Source organism: Loxodonta africana, chromosome 3 (genome assembly GCF_030014295.1).
Source record: "Loxodonta africana isolate mLoxAfr1 chromosome 3, mLoxAfr1.hap2, whole genome shotgun sequence".
Taxonomy (NCBI): Eukaryota; Metazoa; Chordata; class Mammalia; order Proboscidea; family Elephantidae; genus Loxodonta; species Loxodonta africana.
In genome coordinates this window covers 63,881,071-63,901,214 of record NC_087344.1, presented here as the reverse complement: position 1 = coordinate 63,901,214, position 20,144 = coordinate 63,881,071, and the positions used below count along the sequence as shown (strand labels likewise).

The window sequence follows — 20,144 nt, the reverse complement described above, 5'->3', positions numbered from 1 at the left end:
CCAGGAGCAGAGCGTGTCCTTTGGACACAGGGTCCCTGTGCCTGAGGAGCTCCTAGACCGTGGGAAGACTAAGGACAAGGAGCTTCCTATAGAGTGAACAAAGACAGAAAGCCTTTCCCTGGAGCCAGTGCCCTGAATTTGGACTTGTAACCTACTAGACTGTGAGAAAATAAGTTTCTCTTTTTAAAGCCGTCCATTCGTGGTATTTCTTTTATGGCAGCACTAATGACTAAGACATCTTGAATGTACGGTTTTGTGTTATACTTTTTTCCCCCCACTAAACACTGTTTCCTAAGCACTGAAAACAATTTTTCTTCTTCTAATTCTTTTTTTTTTTTTTAATTTTGCTTTATCATTTCAACCAGTTGTCATTGAGTCAACTCTGGCTCATGGCAACCCCATGTGAGTCACAGTAGAACTATCCTCCATAGGGTTTTTAATAGCTGATTGAAAGTACAGTACGAGGCCTTTCTTCCAAGGCACCTCTGGGTAGAGTGGAACCTCTGACCTTTCAGTTAGCAGCCAAGTGTATTAACTGTTTACACCATCCAGGATTCTTTTTTTTTAAACATGAGCAATAATTGAGTGAGCATATTGGTTTTCCCTTCCCTCCAGCATTCTTGGGGTCTCCCTGATTTCTGAGCAATTTTGTTTGGGAAATAATTCTATTCATTTGAGTGAATAAAAAAAACTGAACAGCAGAAGGACCAAAAATAACTTTGGGGGCAGCAGACAGGGTTAGGAGGGACCTCAGCGTGGGATGTTCGAAACACCCAGGCCCCCTTGGAGAGATGTGGGTATGAGCTGTACACAGGTCCACAAGTGGCTGCAGTCAGTTTGGAAACAGCGAGGAAGCTGAGGGATGGTGATGCCCAGGCCTGAGGAGAGCTTGCTAGCTGCCAGCCCCTGCCCTAAGCACCATAGATCTATCCAACCTCACAGCTCTTGTTACTAACTCATTTAACCTGAGAGGTTAAACAGTTTTCTCAAGTTCACATAATTAGTTAGCGACTGGTTGGAGCTGGGCATGGGCAGTTGTACTCCAGAGCTCACTCCTAATTATTCCCCCCTCGCACACACACTGCAGATAGAGCTCTTGTCTCTGGCGGCATGTAGAATCACTTGGGGATCACTTCTATAAAATACCTATACCAGGGCCCTACCCCAGATTAATTCAGTTGGAATCTCTGAGGGTAGGGCCCGGGCATGAGTATTTTTTAAAATGTCCTAGATGATTCTACGGCCTGCCAGGGTGGAGAACCACAACTCTGCTAGCTCTGGAGTATGTTCATCCTACGCCAAGTAAAAACAATAACGGCTAACCCTTACTGGGAGTCCCTGGTTAACATGCTAGGCTGCTAATCGAAAGGTTGGAGGCTCAAGTCTACCCAGAGGCACCTCAGAATAAAGGCCTGGCAATCTAATTTTGAAAAATTAACCATCAAAAACCCCATGGAATACAGTTCTACCCTGACACACATAGGGTCACCATGAGTTGGAACTGGCTTAATGGCAATGGGTCAGGTGAACCCTTACCAAGTGACAGGCCCTGTTTTAAACCACTTATACGTATTAACTTATCCTATGGTGTCGCTATGAGTCGGAATTGACTCGACGGCACTGGGTAATCTCCACAAGGTAGGTATTGCTATCTATAAGATGAGGTAGTAGTGTCTCCATCTTACAGGTAGCAAAACTGAGGTTGCACGGTTTGTAAGTGGTAGAGATAGAATCTAGGCTCTTAACCTCAGTCTATGCTATGGCCTGACCATTTCAATTTCCTGAGACTTTAGCTACTCAGGGGGTTGAAAGGAAAGAAAACTAACATCCGTTAAGCGCCTTCTCTGTGTCTGGCACTACGCTAGGAATTTTCCCATAGGTGAAATTCCTGTAAGTCTATCTTTCATTTCCTAAGAGAGGCCAGACAGGCTCAGTGAAGTTAAGGGGCACACCTGGGTTACAAGGTTGGGAAGCAGCAGAGCTGCAACTCCAATGGGTCTGTCCAGGCCAGCTTCTTGGCCATCTCATCCCTTTCCATAGGGCTACCTCCCACCCACACCACAGGTGGTAAACTCCAGTGCCTTCCAGGATCAGGCCTTGAGTGGACTTTGCTGGGGTCAGATGGGTGGGGGAGTTTATGCATCACCTGGAGGGGCAGCAGCTTCCCCACTAGCTTGCTGTGGCCTTTCCAGAATGTGGGTCCAGTGTGGCCAGAGCATCTAATTTGGAAGAGGTACTGGTTTCTCTGGATTTGTAAATGTTGATAACCAATTTAAAAACAAGCCTCAAGCATCTTCTGGGTTCTACATTACCCATCAGCCAGGAAATGTGGCCTGTGTCCCCAGGTGGGACTCTCTGGTCTCTTCTCCCAAGTGTCTCCCTCTAGCCTGGAGCAGTATCTCTAGCTCCCTAACCAGCCACTAAGTCTGCAAACTCAACATGTCTACAACTGAATTCATCATTTCTATCCCCACCTCCCTCCCCTCTGACCATGGCCCAAAGCTGCTTCTCCCTCAGCATCCCCACCTCAGTCAGGGAATGGCACCTCCTTCAGGCAGAGTCACCTTCCAGAAGCCCTTGAATACCACCTGTGTTCTGAACCCCACCTGGTCCAGGCTACCATCATCCCTGCCTCTGTTACAGATAAAAAAAAAAAAAAAAAAAACCTGTTACAGATAGAGCACCCTAATTGGCCTCCCCACTTCCAGTCATGGGCTTCCAGTCTCCATGCTTGGCTCCTCCAATGCCCCCCACTTTTCCTCTAGAGCAAAATCCCGACTCCTCATTGTGGCCTACAAGACCCTATATGACCTGACATTGGGCTCTTCTCTTTGCTCCTTTCCTTCTTTCACTCTGCTCCAGCCACACTGGCCTTCTTCTTTTTTTATTAATTGTGGTAAATATATAGGAAGGAGCCCTGGTGACTCAATGGTTAAGTGCTTGGCTACTAATCAAAAGGTTGGCAGTTTGAACTCACCCAGCAGTTCCACAGGACAAAGACCTGGTGATCTGCTCTCATAAAGATTACAGCCTAGAAAACTCTATGGGTCAATTCTACCCTGTCACACGGGTCACTGTAAGTCAAAATCTACTCAACGGCACCTAGCAACAAATATACAGGTAACTTAACATTTGCCATCTCTACAATCTTCACATGTACAGCTCAGTGATATTAATCACGTTCATCATACTGTTCAGCTATCACCATTAACAGTTATCGTATTTGTCTCTCCCCCTTAACAGAAGCTCAGTGTCCCCTAAGCTTTAATTTCCCCTTCCCTCCCACCCACCCCTGGTAACCACTAATAAACCTTGATCTTTATACACTTGCCTTTCATATATGTACACACAGCCTTCTTGTAGTTCCTCTAACACAAGGCCTCTGCCTGTGCTGCTTCCCCGTGCCCAGAACACTCTCCCTCCAGGTCATCAGCGGGCTGGCTCCTTCCCATCCTCCAGGTCTCATCTCCTCAGGCTGCCCTGTTCACACCATCTCAAGTTGTGCCCACTTCCCAGTCTCTCTCACATCTCCTTTATAGCCCTTACCGCTATAGGACATATCTATCTCCTCCCTTGTCTGTATCCACCACCGCCCCCTCCCCTCCACACATATATATCAGCAATGGACCCTGTGTGAGAGCAGGGACAGGGTCTGCTTTATTCACTGCAGAACTCCCAGCCCCTGGAACATTGCCTGGCACATAGAGGGAGCTTAGAAAAGATTTGTTTCTTAAGGACTGCCTGCACTTTTGTGTCTGCTTCCCCACCCCCCACAGCTTACCCCATCTCCCCACATCCACATTCCCAGAAGCCAGAAGCTACCAACAGATGGAGAGTGAATCAGAAAAGGAGGCAGAGAGAGAGAGAGAAGGAGGAAACTCTGCCAGGCGGTGAACAAAAACAGAAAGTCTGGAATGAGCCTAGATACAGTCAGGTGAATCACTTCCTCCCCCACTCCGGTGCCGCCACTACCCACTGTCCACCACCAGGGCCAAACTGAAAGGCTGGCTTTCTGGTGTGGGAGACGGAGAAGACTAGATTCAAGTCCTGCTAGCTCTGTGACCTTGAAAGAGTCTTCTGTCTGAACCTCAGTTGCCTCCTCTGTAAAAGGGAGATGGTAATGGTACCTCGCTCAGAGGGGGTCTGTGAAGATTAAATAGAGTGATTCACATGCACAATGGGACTTAGAATAATGTCTGGAAGGTAGTAAGCACTCAAGAAATGTCAGCTGTTATTACTATTTATACTTCAACTACCTGCCCACCTTACAGAATTCGGGGTTCAACAGTGCCTGTATTGGTTATAGACCTTGGTTAGGCCCTCTCTGGGCCTCATCTGTGATGGAGACCATTAGTAGTTACATTTAGGAGCGCTTGCTCTGACCACTGTTCTGTGCATTTGGCATCTACACTGTCTTGCCCACTACAGTGTAAGCTCCCTGAGCCCGTGACCATTCTCCAACCCAGTACTGAGGACATAATAAAAAAAAAAAAGAGAGATAAATAGATAGCAGCTGTTTAGTTGACTCCAACTCAGGCAACCTTATGCACAACAGAATGAAGTGTTGCCTTGTCCAGCGTCATTCTCACGATTGCAAGCATGCTCCAGTCCATTGTTGGGGCTATCGTGTCAATCCATCTCACCAAGGGTCTCCTTTGGCTTCATTGGCCCTCTACACCAACCAAATGAGATGTTTTTCTCCAGCAGTTGATCCCTCCTGATGACGTGGCCGGAAACCCTGGTGGCATAGTGGTTAAGTGCTACAGCTGCTAACCAAGAGGTCGGCAGTTTGAATTCACCAGGAGCTCCTTGTAAACTCTATGGAGCAGTTCTACTCTGTCCTATAGGGTCACCATGAGTCAGAATTGACTTGACGGGAGTGAGTTCGGTTTTGGTTTGGATGACATGGCCAAAGCAAGCAAGTCAGACAATGTTATGTTATGATCCATAGGGTTTTCATTGGCTAATTTTCCGAAGTAGAACACCAGGCCTTTCTTCCTAGTCTGTCTTAGTCTGAAAGCTCTGCTGAAACCTGTCCACCATGGGTGACCCTGCTAGTATTTGAAATACCAGTGGAGTAGCTTCCAGTATCACAGCAACACGCAATCTACCACAGTAGGACAAACTGACAGGTGGATGGTGGGAGAGCATAAGCTGTTGTTGTTAGGTGCCATCGAGTTGATTTTTGACTCCTAGCAACCACCTGTGACAGAGTAGAACTGCTCCATAGGGTTTTCTAGACTGTAATCTTCATGGGAGCAGATTGCTCCATCTTTCTCTCACAGAGCAGCTCGGTGGGTTCGAACTGCCAACATTTCAGTTAGCAGCCAAGCCCTTAACCATTGTGCCACTAGGTTCCTTCGAGGATATAATCTCTGTTGCTGTTGAGTCGATTCTGACTCACAGCAACCTTATAGGACAGAGTAGAACTGTCCCATAGGGGTTTCCAAGGAGCGCTGGGTGGATTTTAACTGCCGACCTTGTGGTTAGCAACCGACATCTGAACCACTGTGCCACCCAGGCTCCCAAAACCTTGCTCTACATCACTGTTTCTTATCTATGGTCACTGATCCTAACGTCCTGGAAAAGGACTGGTAGGCCAGCTCTGGAATCTGGTTCCGACAGAGAAGCCATGTTTGCATCTGCCCCAGGAAGGAGGGAAGACCTTCTTCCTCCCCTCTGCCAAACTGACACCTCTTGCCCTCCACTCTTCAAAGTTCCAAACCCTCACAACCTCTAAAAATCCATCTCCCACACCCATCTGCAGTTAACTGATCGTGTTGGGAAGTCTATGACCTTAGTCGAAGTTCCATGTTAGTTTCAGAAGGCTCTGCTACTTCCTTACTATCAGTGTAAGCTCAGAAAATCTGTAAAATGGGAGGATTCTTCTGTCCTACTTCGGAGAGTACAGTCGGTTTTCTAGAATGAACAGGAGAAGGCTGCCTTGTTCACCTCTATATCCCAGGACCTACACTTGCTCAATAAATAGCGGCCAATGTCATTGTGTCTCCCACCAATCCTGATGCCCCGTTCTTTTGCATATAGTCCAGCTTCTAAATTTGATTATTTTCTCAGCATATAGATTGAATAGGTATGGTGAAAGGATACAACTCTGATGCACACATTTCCTGACTCTAAACCACACAGTATCCCCTTGTTCTGTCCTCACAACTGCCTCTTGATCTATATACAGGTTTCTCATGAGCACAATTAAGTGTTCTGGAATTCCCACTCTTTGCAATGTTATCCATAATTTGTTATGATCCACACAGTCAAATGCTTTTGCATAATCAATAAAACATAGGTAAACATCTTTCTGGGATTCTCCGCTTTTAGCCAAGCTCTATCTGACATGAGCAATGATATCTCTGGTTCCACATCCTCTTCTGAATCTGGCCTAAATTTCTGTCAGATCTCTGTCGATATACTGCTGCAGCCGCTTTTGAGTGATCTTCCTTGCTTGCTGAAAGTGAAGAGAACTTGAAGCACTCACTGATGAAGATCAAAGACCACAGCCTTCAGTATGGATTGCACCTCAACATGAAGAAAACAGAAATCCTCACAATTGGACTGACAAGCAGCATCATGATAAATGGAGAAAAGATCGAAGTTGTCAAGGATTTCATTTTACTTGGATCCACAATCAACTCCCATGGAAACAGCAGTCAAGAAAGGAAATTACGCATTGCATTGGGCAAATCTGCTGCAAAGGACTTCTTTAAAGTGTTGAAAAGCAAAGACGTCACCTTGAAGACTAAGATGCGCCTGACCCAAGCCATGGTATTTTCAATTGCATCATTTGCATATGAAAGCTGGACAATGAATAAGGAAGACCTAAGAAGAATTGACAGCTTTGAATTGTGGTGTTGGCGAAGAATATTGAATATACCATGGGCTGCCAAAAGAATAAACAAGTCTGTCTTGGAAGAGGTACAACCAGGATGCTCCTTAGAAGCAAGGATGTCAAGACTACACCTTATATACTTTGGATATGTTGTCAGGAGAGATCAGTCCTTGGAGAAGGACATCGTGCTTGGTAAAGTAGAGTCAGTGAAGGAGAGGAAGACCTTCAATTAGATGGATTGACACAGTGGCTGCCAACAATGGGCTCAAGCATAGCAACCATTGTGGGCATGAAGCCTGACGGGGCAGTGTTTCATTCTGTCGTACATGGGCTCTCTATGAGCCAGAGCCAACTCAAGGGGACCTAACGACAGCAACAACAATGTAATTGTGTATGTACAAGTACTTTATAAGCCATGAAATGCTCTACAAATATTTTTCAAATGCCTACTATGTATCAGGTACTAAGCTAGACCAGGGAAACAAATAGTATACAAGACATGAATAAATCTCCGGCCCTAAAATGGCTGGTATTCTGGCTGGGGAATAGGAACATTAAACAACTAATTTTACAGCTAATGTTTTAATAACTATTTTGATAAAGTTCTTAAAAGTAGAAGTAGCTGGTACTATGAAAGAGTGCAACAGAGTGGTGGGAGCTGACCTAGTAGTGGGTGGGGGGATTCAGTAAGGACTTCCCTAAGGAAGTGACATTTGAGTTGAGATCTAAGGAATGTGGGGTTAATCACGTTACATCTGACTTTTTTTGTGAGTGCTTGATTTTACTTACCATCATTTGTATTCCAGGTCCCTGGATGGTGCAAATTGCCCTCGACTGCTAACCCAAAGAGAAGCCCTGGTGGCACAGTGGTTAAGTGCTCAGCTGCTAACAGAAAGGTGGGTGGTTTGAACCCACCGGCCCCTCTGCAGGAGAAAGATGTGGCAGTCCGTTTCCGTAAAGATTAAAACCAAAAAAAGAAAACTAACCAGTTTGCCATCGAGTCGATTCCAACTCATAGTGACCCTAGACAACGAACAGAGTAGAACTGCCCCGTAGGATTTCTAAGGAGCAACTGGTAGATTCAAAGTGCCGACCCTTTGGTTAGCAGCCTAACACTCAACCACTGCACCACCAGGGATCCCATAGGATACCTATGACTTGGAATCAACTCGACAGCAATGGGTTTGGTTTTTTTGGCTTATGAACACACTGAAAGCAACTACCGGATATCCACACGGTGGATTACTATGCACCCACTGAAATGTTGAAATAAAGGCATTTGTTCTGTCCATGATAATGGTCCCCCTTCACTTTCCCAATAAATCGTCCCTCTCTAATTGATTCCACTGTAGCTGATATTTCCCTTTGGGCATCCTCTGAGCAGTGACAGACACTGCTATTTTCTAGCTGTGTGATGTGAGCCTCCCCCAACCTTAGTTTTGTCATCCATAAAGTGAGCATCATAACACCACCTACAGCATTGGTTCCTGTGATGATTAAAGGTGCTAATATATCCAAAGTGCTTATTATAGGGTCTGGCACTTGGGGACCATTATCATGGAGAGAACAAATGCCTTTCTTTCAACATTTCAGTGGGTGCATAGTAATCCACCGTGTGGATATCTGGTAGTTGCTTTCGGTGTGTTCTGTTATACATGGTGGTCGCTGTTAGTCTGAGCTAACTCTATGGCTTTTTATAATGATATATTGCTGTAGAATGTGTAGGTCAGGGGTCTCCAAACTATAGTTTGCTGGTGGCTGCCTGTTTTTGTAAGTTTGTAAGCTAAAAATGTCTTGGAAGAGGTACAGCCAGAAAGAGCCTTCATCTCACATACTTTAGGCATGTTATCAGGGAGGACCAGTCACTGGAGAAGGACATAATGCTTCGTAAAGTAGAGGGTTAGCGAAAAAGAGGAAGACCCTCAATGAGATGGGTCGACACAACGGCTGCAACAATGGACTCAAACATAGCAATGATTGTGAGGATGGCACAGGACTGGGCAGTGTTTTGTTCTGTTGTACATAGGGCCCATTATGAGTCAATGACACCTAAAAACAATAAGCTAAAAATGGCTTTCACATTTTTAAATGATTGGAGAAAAAAAATCCGAAAAAGAATACTATTTCACTACATCAAAATTACATAACACTCAAATTTCAGTATTCGCAAATAAAGTTTTATTGAAACACAGCCATGCCAGTTCATCTGGGTTGTGTCTCTCTTGCAGCTTTGGGAGGATATTGGTATTTAGTAGTATAATTCTTACCTTCCATGTGAGAGACTGTCCCTCAAAAATGCGTGTTGTAAATCCTAACTACTATGCCTATAGTTATAATCTTATTTGGGAACGGGTCGTCTTTGTTATGTTAGTGAGACAGGATTAGTGCAGGTTGTATTTTGAGTCAATCTCTTTCGAGACATAAAAAAGATCGAACAAGCAAGCAGAGGAGAGATGGGTTAAGATAGATGCCAAGACGCATGGAGATCTCCAAGGAGCCAGGTAGCAGAAGATAAAGAGACAGGACTGTCCTCCAGAGCTGACAGAGAAAGAAAGGCTTCCCCTAGAGCTGGCACCCTGAATTCGGACTTCTAGCCTCCTGAACTGTGAGGATAAATTTGTTAAAGCTATGCACTTGTGGTATTTCTGTTATAGCATCACTGGATAACTAAGACAGAATTTGATACTGGAAGAGCGGGATGCTGTTCTAACAGATACCTAAAATGTGAAAGCAGTTTTGGTACTGGGTAATGGGTAGGGGCTGGAAGAGTTTTAAGGTGCCTAATATAAAAGCCTAGATTGCCTTGAAGACACTTGGTAGAATCATGGACGTCAAAGGCAATTCTGGTGAGGGCTCAGAAGGAAGTGAGGAGAACTATAGAGAAAGTCTCTACCATCTTTGAGAATACATATGGCACCAGCAACAGAATGTTGCTACAAATGTGGATATTAAATCTGCTTCTGGTGAAGCTTTAAAAGAATATGATGAACATGAAATTGGACAATGGAAGTAGGGTGATGCTTTTTATGCAGTGGCAAAGAACTTGTTTGAATTATGTTCAAATGTTTGGTGGAAGTTATAAGCAATGAACTTGATATCTGGCTGAGGAGATTTCTAAGCAAGATCTTAAAGGGGCTGCATGGTTTCTCCTTGCCACTTTTAGTAAAATGGAAGAGGAAAGAGATGAACTTAAAAATGAACTTGCAAAATGAAAACAAAGCTTAAAGATTTAGAAAATTCTGTTGTACAAATTAAGGACATATGCTTCCAGAATGTTTACCAAGGATGTGGCTACACAATCTTTTGTTAAAGAGATTAAGCCTGTGATTAATGGATCTGATCAACTACCACAGCAGAAAAACCATCAGTTTAGACTGAAGGGGAGAAAGAAAGAAAGGAAAGAATGATGCCTGCCTCTTGGAATTCTGTAGGCAGGTGTCATGGATTGAATTATGCCTCCCAAAAAATGCGTGCATCAACTTGGTTAGGCCATGATTCCCAGTATTCTGTGGTTGTCCTCCATTTTGTAATTGTAATTTCATGCTAAAGAGGATTAGGACGGGATTGTAACACCACCCTTACTCAGGTCACCTCCCTGATCCAATGTAAAGAGAGTTTCCCATGGTGCACCCTGCACAACCTTTTATCTCTCAAGAGATAAAAGAAAAAGGAGGCAAGCAGAGAGTTGGGGCCCTCATACCACCAAGAAAGCAGCACCAGGAGCAGAGCGCGTCTTTTGGACCTGGCATCCCTGCAGCTGAGAAGCGGCTCGACCAGGGGAGGTCTGAGTTCAAGGAATCTTCCTCCAGAGCCAAGAGAGAGAGAAAGCCATCCCCTGGAACTGACACCCTGAATTTAGACTTTTAGCCTACTTTACTGTGAAGAAATAAATTTCTCTTTGTTAAAGCCATCCACTTGTGGTATTTCTGTTACAGAAGAACTAGATGACTAAGACAGCAAGTAACAGACCAAAGGAGCTACATCCCTTGTCCTCCAATAAAAGAAAAGGGCCATGCCAGGAGCAGCTCAGAGATCAGCAGGACTGTTGGAAGGAGCGCAGAAAGCAGAGCCTTCTCAGTTTCAAAGGGTGGGGCCATGGTCTCCTGCATCTCAAAGGGTGGGGACACAGCCTCCTAGGTTTCAAAGAGTTGGATCTTTGCCAACTTGGCTCTGGAGTGTGGGGCTCCTGTGAAGATGTGCCAGGGGGATGGGGCTGCTGCCCAAAGCTGAGGGGGTAGGGCCACAATGCCCAAGGGGTAGAAGAGTGGAGTCTGCTGGAGCCAAGGGAGTGGGGTTACCACTCATATGGATTAGGAGAATGGAGCCATTCAAAGCTGAGGGGGTAGAGTTAACAACACAGTGGTCCTGGAAGGTGGAGCTGAAGTCCAGGGCTGAGGGGCCTCCACCGAGAATCCAGACAGCATAGCCAACATCCACAGTCTGGAGAACAGAAGATTATTTTCAAGCCTTCAGAGCTAATGTAATGTATTCTGCTGGGTTTTGGACTTGCTTGGTGCCCATTATCCCTTCTTTCCCTCCAATTTCTCCTATTTGTAATGGAAATGTCTACTTTGTGCTTTTTCTATCATTGTATTTTGGAAACAGATAACTTGTAGTCTAGATTTCACAGATTCACAGATGAAGAGGAATTTTGTCCCAGGATGGAATATGCCTGAAGTCTCACCCATATTTGATTTAAATGATTCAGCACATGATATTATGGACATGGAGTTGCTTAAAGAGTTTTGGGGTGATGTGATGGGATGAATGTATTTTCCATATGGCAAGGGCATGAATTTTGGAGGGCCTAAGCGTGGAATATAGGGTCACGGTGAGTTGGAATCGACTTGACAGCAATGGGTTTCGTTTATTTTTTTAAGGGTGGAATGCTATGAATTGAATTGTGTCCCCCTCAAAATATGTGTTGTAAATCCTAACCTCTATGCCTGTGGTTACAATCCCACTTGGAAATGGGTTGTTTTTGTTATGTTATTGAGACAGGATTAGTGTAGAGTGTGTTTTCAGTCAATTTTGAAATATAAAAGAAATTAAACTAGTGAGCAGAGCAGAGGTGGGGTAAGACAGATTCCAAGACACGTGGAGATCTCCAAGGAACCAAAATGCAGAAGCTGAAGAGACAAGGATCTTCCTCCAGAGTGGACAGAGACAGAAAGCCAGCATCCTGAATTTAGACTTCTGGCCTCCTAAACTGTGAGATAATAAACTTCTGTTTGTTAAAGCCATTCACTTGAGGTGATCCTGTTATAGCGGCACTAGACGACCAAGACAGAGATCCAGGTTAGATTATCGGCCAATGCAGCCACCACCCCTCTGTCACTGGAGGCCTCCGTGTTGCTATGAAGCTAAACAGATTTCAGCAGAGCTTCCAGACTAAGACCGACCAGGAAGAAAGGCCTATTTCCAAAAATCAGTAAATGAAAACCCTGTGGAGTGGCTAGCGAAGATCATATGGCCAGCAAAACCTAAAACATGTACTATGTGGCCCTTTAGAAAAAGTTTGCCTATACCTGCTGTAGATTCAACTTCTTATACTTTATTAAAAAACACTACGGTGAACATCCAAGGCCTTTGAGACCTGGCCTTAGCAGCCTCTTCCTGCTTCCCTTGTGTCTTGGCAACTGGCTGGTTTCACTCTGGCCATTTTGGTCCTTCAGGCTCTGGATTGTAACACATTTTTTCCAGCCTCAAGACTTGGCCTCTGCTTAAACTGACCTGTCATGGATTGAATTACTTCCCCCCAAAAACGTGTGTATCAATTTGGCTGGGCCATGATTCCCAGTATCTGTGACTTTCCTGTATGTTGTAAATCCTGCCTCTATGATGTTAGTGAGGGAGGATGGGCAGCAGTTGTGTTAGTGAGACAGGACTCAACCTACAAGATCAAATTGTGTCTTGAGGCAATCTCTTGAGATATGAAAGAAAGAAGTGAGCAGAGAGACAGGACCTCACACTACGAAGAAAGCAGTGCTGGGAGCAGAGCGCGTCCTTTGGACCCCAGGTTCGAGCGTGAAGTTCCTAGTCCAGGGAAGATTGATGAGAAAGCCAACAGAGAGAGAAAGCCTTCCTCTGGAGCTGATGCCCTGAATTTGGATGTTTAGCATACTTTACTGTGAAGAAATAAATTTCTCTTTGTTAAAGCTATCCACTTCTGGTATTTCTGTTATAGCAGCACTAGATGACTAAGACATGCCCATTCCCCCATTTCCCCCCTATACACTTTGCCTGGTTGTCCCCTCTATTCAACCTTTAGGTTACATCTTTAGTCCTTGTCACAAACATTTTCTCAGAACTCCCCCTCCCCTCCCCTCAGCCCCCCAAAAAGAAAATGCAGCCTCTCTATTGTTTGTGCCTTTCTCTCCTCATTGCTGTGGAGCCAATTCCCATTCGTGGCGAACCCATGTGTTACAGAGTAGAACTGCTCCATAGGATTTTCTTGGCTGTCATCTTTACAGAATCGGATCGCCAGGCCTTTCTTCGACAGCACTGTAGTGTGGGTTCATACTGTCAGCCTTTAGGTTAGTAGTCGAGCACAAACCATTTGTACCACTCAAGGACTCACTAAACTGCCAGCCTTGTGAAGACAAGGACTGCATTCATCTATTCTGTTTGCTACTGTATCAGAGCCCAGTATATATTATTAAAATGGAACACTTATAGCTAAATCTTCTCTTAAACATGATTTTATACATGTGGATAGATTCCTAGGACATTAATGTTTCGAAAGCTTTAGATTTTTGTGGATATTGCTGAATCACTCTCCAGAAATGCTGTTGCTAGCAACAGTATGAGTACTACTTAGCTGCTGTGTTTTATTGTCTCTCTTTTTTTTATTATTTATAATACCTTTATTCATAACACCCCCAACTTGAAGCAACCCAAATGTGCATCAGGAGGAGAACATGCAAACACTTCAGGTTATATTCATACAATGTCAAATTAACCAACCAATCCGTTGCCATCGACTCTACAGGACAAGGTAAAACTGCCCCGTTGAGTTTCCAAGGCTGTAATGTTTACAGAAGCAGACTGTCACATCTTTCTCCGGCCAAGTGGGTGGCGGGTTTGAACAGCCATGGTTTGCAGCCGAGCACTTAATCATCGCGCCACCAGGGCTCCTCACAATGTCAAATTACTCAGCCCAGGAAAGGGTAAACCACTGATCCTACAACATGGATGAATCACAAAACATCCTTTTGAGAAAGAGAGGCAGACACCAAGAGTACATTCTGATTTATTTCATTTTTATGAATTTCAAGACATGGCAAAACTGATGTATGATAATAGACATCAGAACAGAGGCTGTATATTGGTGGATATTGATTGAAAAGGAGTTGAGTTCTGGGTTAATGGACATGATTCATATCTTGACAGGGTTGTTGGATACCATAGGGGTGTGTAAAGTTTCAAAAATTCATTAAGTCCTTAAGATCAGTGTTTCAATTTTACATCAAGTAAAAAAGAAATAGAAAGAGGGAAAGAATGATCATTAGAAAGTCCACTTGCTAATGGATAAAAACCAAAAAACCAAACCCAGTGCCGTCGAGTCGATCCCGACTCCTAGCAACCCTACAGGACAGAGTAGAACTGCCCCATAGAGTTTCCAAGGAGCACCTGGCAGATTCGAACTGCCGACCCTCTGGCTAGCAGCTGTAGCACTTAACCACTATGCCACCAGGGTTTCCTGCTAATGGATGAGTACACTCAATTGTCCAAGTCCACCCCTAGACCACCTTACCGATAACCTGTCTAGGTGCCAGTTGCTGATGGGTTCCCAGTGGAATGCTCGGGGGATCTTTGTGGTTTGTAGTGGCTGGTGGGTCCAAGGTTACTAGGCAGAGCCCCGTGGTGGCTGCAGTGCCACTAAGGGGCTATGTTCCTCTGTGGAACTTGGCTTTGGCTGCTCCTTGGGAAGCTGTGAGAGGATGATGGTTCTGCTGCTGGATGAGGAGTCTACACCTCATGTCTCACAGCCTCTGGTGGGTGACAGCAGTGTGTCCATCTCTCATTGGTTTTTTTATTTTTTTTATTGAGCTTTAAGTGAACGTTTACAAATCAAGTTAATCTGTCACATATAAGCTTATATACACCTTACTCCATACTCCCACTTACTCTCCCCCTAATGAGTCAGCCCTTCCAGTCTCTCCTTTTGTGACAGTTTTGCCAGTTTCTAACCCTCTCTACCCTCCCATCCCCCCTCCAGACAGGAGACGCCAACACAGTCTCAAGTGTCCACCTGATACGAGTAGCTCACTCTTCATCATCATCTCTCTCCTACCCATTGTCCAGTCCCTTCCATGTCTGATGAGTTGTCTTCGGGAATGGTTCCTGTCCTGGGACAACAGAAGGTTTGGGGACCATGACCGCCAGGATTCCTCTAGTCTCAGTCAGACCATTAAGTCTGGTCTTTTTATCTCATTGGTTTTTTGATGGGTCTCTTAATTTTGTTCAGACTGGTGCAGTCCGCTGGAAGTAGAATTAACATAAGACATGAAAAGCAGCTTGCAGACACTGGCTGAAGTGATTCAGGAAAAATGTCAAGTTTTTGACAAGCTCAGCAATGCTTAAAAGAGGTATGCTGAGATCGGGTCACTTTTAGAGAATGGCAGGCTGTGGAGAGAGTCTTTAAATATATGGAGCCTTACAGACGTCTACGATAAGGTGAGGAGCAGAAAACGAAATTGGTGGATCTGGGTCAACATCTGAAAAAGAAATCCAAATGTTCCCAACAAGAAAAAGCGCTCCAGCCCTCGCCCTGTATCTCCAAGTTAACGTGTAGTTTTCTTGAGCACTGAAGTGCCCAAAGTCCAAAAACGTCAATCCTAACTCTCCCAAGTGGACGTTCTCACAGATCCAGACACCTTGAAACCACCTCTTTCCCTTTCACGACCCAGAACTGACCCAATCACCATATTCAGAGGTTAATCCTATAGGCCTTCCTCTGTATGTTTTTAAAGGACAAAACCCTAGAATTCAGTTTTAAACCTTTTGTGGTCCAGTGGGTTACGGCTCATACCGACCCTACAGGACAGAGTAGAAATGCTCCATAGGGTTTCCAAGCAGCAGCTGGTGGATTCGAACTGCCAACCTTTTGGTTAGCAGCCAAATGTCAGCAGCCGAGATATTAATTAATCACTGTGCCACTAGGGGTAGGAAGGGACATGTATGCCTGATAAAAGAATTCCACAAGATCAATGTTTTATATGATTCCATAGCCCCTTGCAGGAGGCGCCTGGAAACTGGGGAGTTACAGCCTGTGCACAAACCAACACACCCATGAGTAAAATGCAAATTTGCTTAAACCCCTGTTTCTTACTAAATGAAGATACCAGCTTTCTGCTTAGAATTTCAAAAGACTACTTCAGTCCCTGAACCTTCACGGTGCTAAACGAAAACTGTTGTTGTTGTTGTTAGGTGCCATCGAGATAGTTCTGACTCATAATGACTATGCACGACAGAACAAAACACTGCCCGGTCCTGCACCGTCCTTAGAATCGTTGTTATGCTTGAGCTCATTGTTGCAGCCACTGTGTCAACCCACCTCGTTGAGGGTCTTCCTCTTTCCGCTGACCCTGTACTGTGCGAAGCATGATGTCCTTCTCCAGGGACTGATCCCTCCTGACAACATGCCCAAAGTATGTAAGACGCAGTCTCGCCACCCTTGCTTCTAAGGAGCATTCTGGTTGTACTTCTTCTAAGACAGATTTGTTCGTTCTTTTGGCAGTCCATGGTATATTCGATATTCTTTACCAACACCACAATTCAAAGGCATCGGTTCTTCTTTGGTCTTCCTTATTCACTGTCCAGCTTTCACATGCATATGATGCGATTGAAAATACTATGGCTTGGGTCAGGCATGCCTTAGTCTTCAAGGTGACATCTTTGCTCTTCAACACTTTAAAGAGGTTCTTCACAGCAGATTTACCCAATGCAATGCGTCTCTTGATTTCTTGACTGCTGCTTCCATGGCTGTTGATTGTGGATCCAAGTAAAATGAAATCTTTGACTTCAATCTTTTCCCCATTTATCATGATGTTTCTCATTGGTCCAGTTGTGAGGATTTTTGTTTTCTTTATGTTGAGATTCAAACCATAGTGAAGGCTGTGGTCTTTGGTCTTCATTAGTAAGTGCTTCAAGTCCTCTTCACTTTCAGCAAGCAAGGTTGCGTCATCTGTATAACGCAGGTTGTTAATGAGTCTTCCATCAATCCTGATGCCCTGTTCTTGTTCATATACTCCAGTTTCTTGTATTATTTGCTCAGCATACAGACTGAATAGGTATGGTGAAAGAATACAACCCTGACGCACACCTTTCCTGACTTTAAACCAGTCAGTATCCCCTTGTTCTGTCCGAACAACTGCCTCTTGATCTATGTAAAGGTTCCTCATGAGCACAATTAAGTGTTCTGGAATTCCCATTCTTCACGATGTTATTCATAATTTGTTATGATCCACATAGCTGAATGCCTTAGCATAGTCAATAAAACACAGATAAATATCCTTCTGGTATTCTCTGCTTTCAGCCAGGATCCATCTGACATCAGCAACGATATCCCTGGTTCCACGTCCTTTTCTGAAACTGGCCTGAATTTCTGGCAGTTCCCTGTCGATATACTGCTGCAGCCGCTGGAAACAAAGAAGGACCAGTTGTTGGAAAATATGGCCTTGGTGATAGAAACAAAGCCAGAGATGGAATAATAGAATTTTGCAAGACCAAGGACTTCTTCATTGCAAATACCTTCTTTCACCAACATAAACAGTGACTATACACATGGATCTCACCAGATGGAACACACAGAAATCAAATTAACTACATCTGTGGAAAGAGACAATGGAAAAGCTCAATATCATCAGTCAGAACAAGACCAAGGGCCGACTGTGGAAGAGACCATCAATTGCTCATATGCAAGTTCAAGCTGAAACTGAAGAAAATCAGAGCAAGTCCATGAGAGCCAAAATATGACCTTGAGTATATCCCACCTGAATTTAGAGACCATCTGAAGAATAGATTTGACGCATTGAACACTAGTGACTGCAGACCAGACGAGTTGTGGAATGACATTAAGGACATCATACAGGAAGAAAGCAAGAGATCACTGAAAAGACAGGAAAGAAAAGACCAAGATGGATGTCAGAGGAGACTCTGAAACTTGCTTACGAACGTCAAGCAACTAAAGCAAAAGGAAGAATTGATGAAGTAAAAGAACTGAACAGAAGATTTCAAAGGGCCTCTCGAGAAGACAAAGTATTATAATGACATGTGCGAAGAGCTGGAGATAGAAAACCAAAGGGGAAGAACATGCTCTGCCTCTGCGTTTCTCAAGCTGAAAGAACTGAAGGAAAAATTCAAGCCTCGAGTTGCAATACTGAAGGATTCTATGGGGAAAATATTAAACGACGCAGGAAAAAGAAGATAGAAGGAACACACAGTCATTATACCAAAAAGAATTAGTAGATTTTCAACCATTTCAAGAGGTATAGCATATGATCAGGAACTGATAGTACTGAAACAAAAAAAGTCCAAGCTGCTCTGAACGCATTGGTGAAAAACAAGGCTCCAGAAATTGATAGAATATTAATTCAACTGTTTTCAATAAACTGATAAGCACTGGAGGTTCTTACTTCTCCAGATCAAAAAACACGGAAGACAGTTTCCCAACCAATTAACTAAAAAAAAAAAAACCACACCTAGATCCAAGTGCAGAACAGGTGAGCCGCCCAAACAAGCTAATCACAGAAAAAAACCATTAGTACCACACAAAACAACGTTTCAGATAACCTAAACAAAACACAAACTACTCAGCATCACTAACTACTTATTTTTTGAACATGAAACTAGGGCGCCGGGACCAACGATCACCAGCTGCCCAGAGAACAAAAATTACGCTTCCGAAATCTCTTGATGTCGATTCCGCACATAGAGCAATAGAGTTGCCCTACGTGTGCCACTTCACGACAGAAGCCCTTTTTTAATTCTGTACTGTCAAATACAGGGTAGCAGTGCTGGAAAATGCATCTTTTGTTTAGGGTGAAAAATTCTATGCCACCTCCTATTCTGTGTTCCTAACGTTAGAGATTACAAACAATTTTACACCGATGAGAAGTTTCATCAGGAAAATCTAGGATTTATCCATTCGATTTTTATTTAGAAGGCACGGACATGAGGTGATATGTAAATTAGCGCACTGCTTGCTGGGAAGATGGGGCGGGCCCAGAGGGAGCAACCAGGAAGCGCTGAATCGCGAGGTAGCAGTGATGCGCTGGTAGGCTGCAGTTGGGGAAGTCTCTCTTCTGTCATCCGCTTCACGGTACCGCAAGCTGCCCGGTCACAAAAAGGCCAGTTTCTCCGCGGCCGCCCAGGGCGTCCTTTGCTCGGTGCGTCGCTCTCTGAGAGCGCGCACTCCCTTCATCGTGGGCGTCCCGCGTTGTGCTGGGTGCTGTGGATACCCAACTGGGGAAGAGACGAATCCGAGTCTATTAAAATTGAAAATGCACAGATGCCAGCCACCCTAGAGCGGTCCTGGCACGTGTGCACAGGGTGGGGCACTGCATCATTGAAAGAGTGTCAACTTAATGCCACCTCCACAATAACGGATAAACAAAATTGTGTATATAAGCCACCGTGGCATGCTATATACAAAAAATGTGTGGTGAGAGTTGTAGAAAAGGTACAACATGATACCATGAATGGGGGGAGGGGCGGGGAAGCAATATTGCATTTCGAATAATCGAATTAATTTTTATCAACACATCAAAGCTATGTAATGGGAAAAGAGCGTAGAATGGGGTATGGCGTGATATCATCGATTCGATAAAGAACACACACACAACTCAGTGGAATGTATTTTCTAAGGCCGTATTATATATAAATACATATTTTTAAGTTTGGAAGGACTCACATCAGTAATTACATCTGGGAAGGAGGGAGGGGATCAGGACTGGGGGTGGTGATCACACGGAACTTTAGATTTACCTGTGAATCTTCTAATTTTTAAAAAGAATGGATTATTTTATTATTGTATAATTTTATTATTTGTGTAATTAAAACATTTTAAAAATGTAGTTCTTCCCTTGCATATTTTCTCCATATACTTCATTTTTTAAAGTCAGGCTGACTGAGGTATAATTTACATACATTAAACTCACCTTTTCTACCGTAGTTAATAAGGTTTAACAAATGCATAGTCATGTACCCACTGTTGCTGTTATGTGCCATCAAGCCGATTCCGACTCATAGAGACCTGATATAACAGAGCGGAACTGCCCCATAGGGTTTTCTTGGA

General features: G+C 44.2%; 1 non-coding gene across 1 annotated transcript; it reads right to left on the bottom strand.

Moving 5' to 3' along the window:
- Positions 1 to 18,697: 18,697 nt before the first annotated feature.
- Positions 18,698 to 18,831, bottom strand: LOC111752091 (U11 spliceosomal RNA). The gene has a single exon (XR_002787109.1). It is a non-coding gene; the product is annotated as a U11 spliceosomal RNA (small nuclear RNA).
- Between the last annotated feature and the right edge of the window lie 1,313 nt (positions 18,832 to 20,144).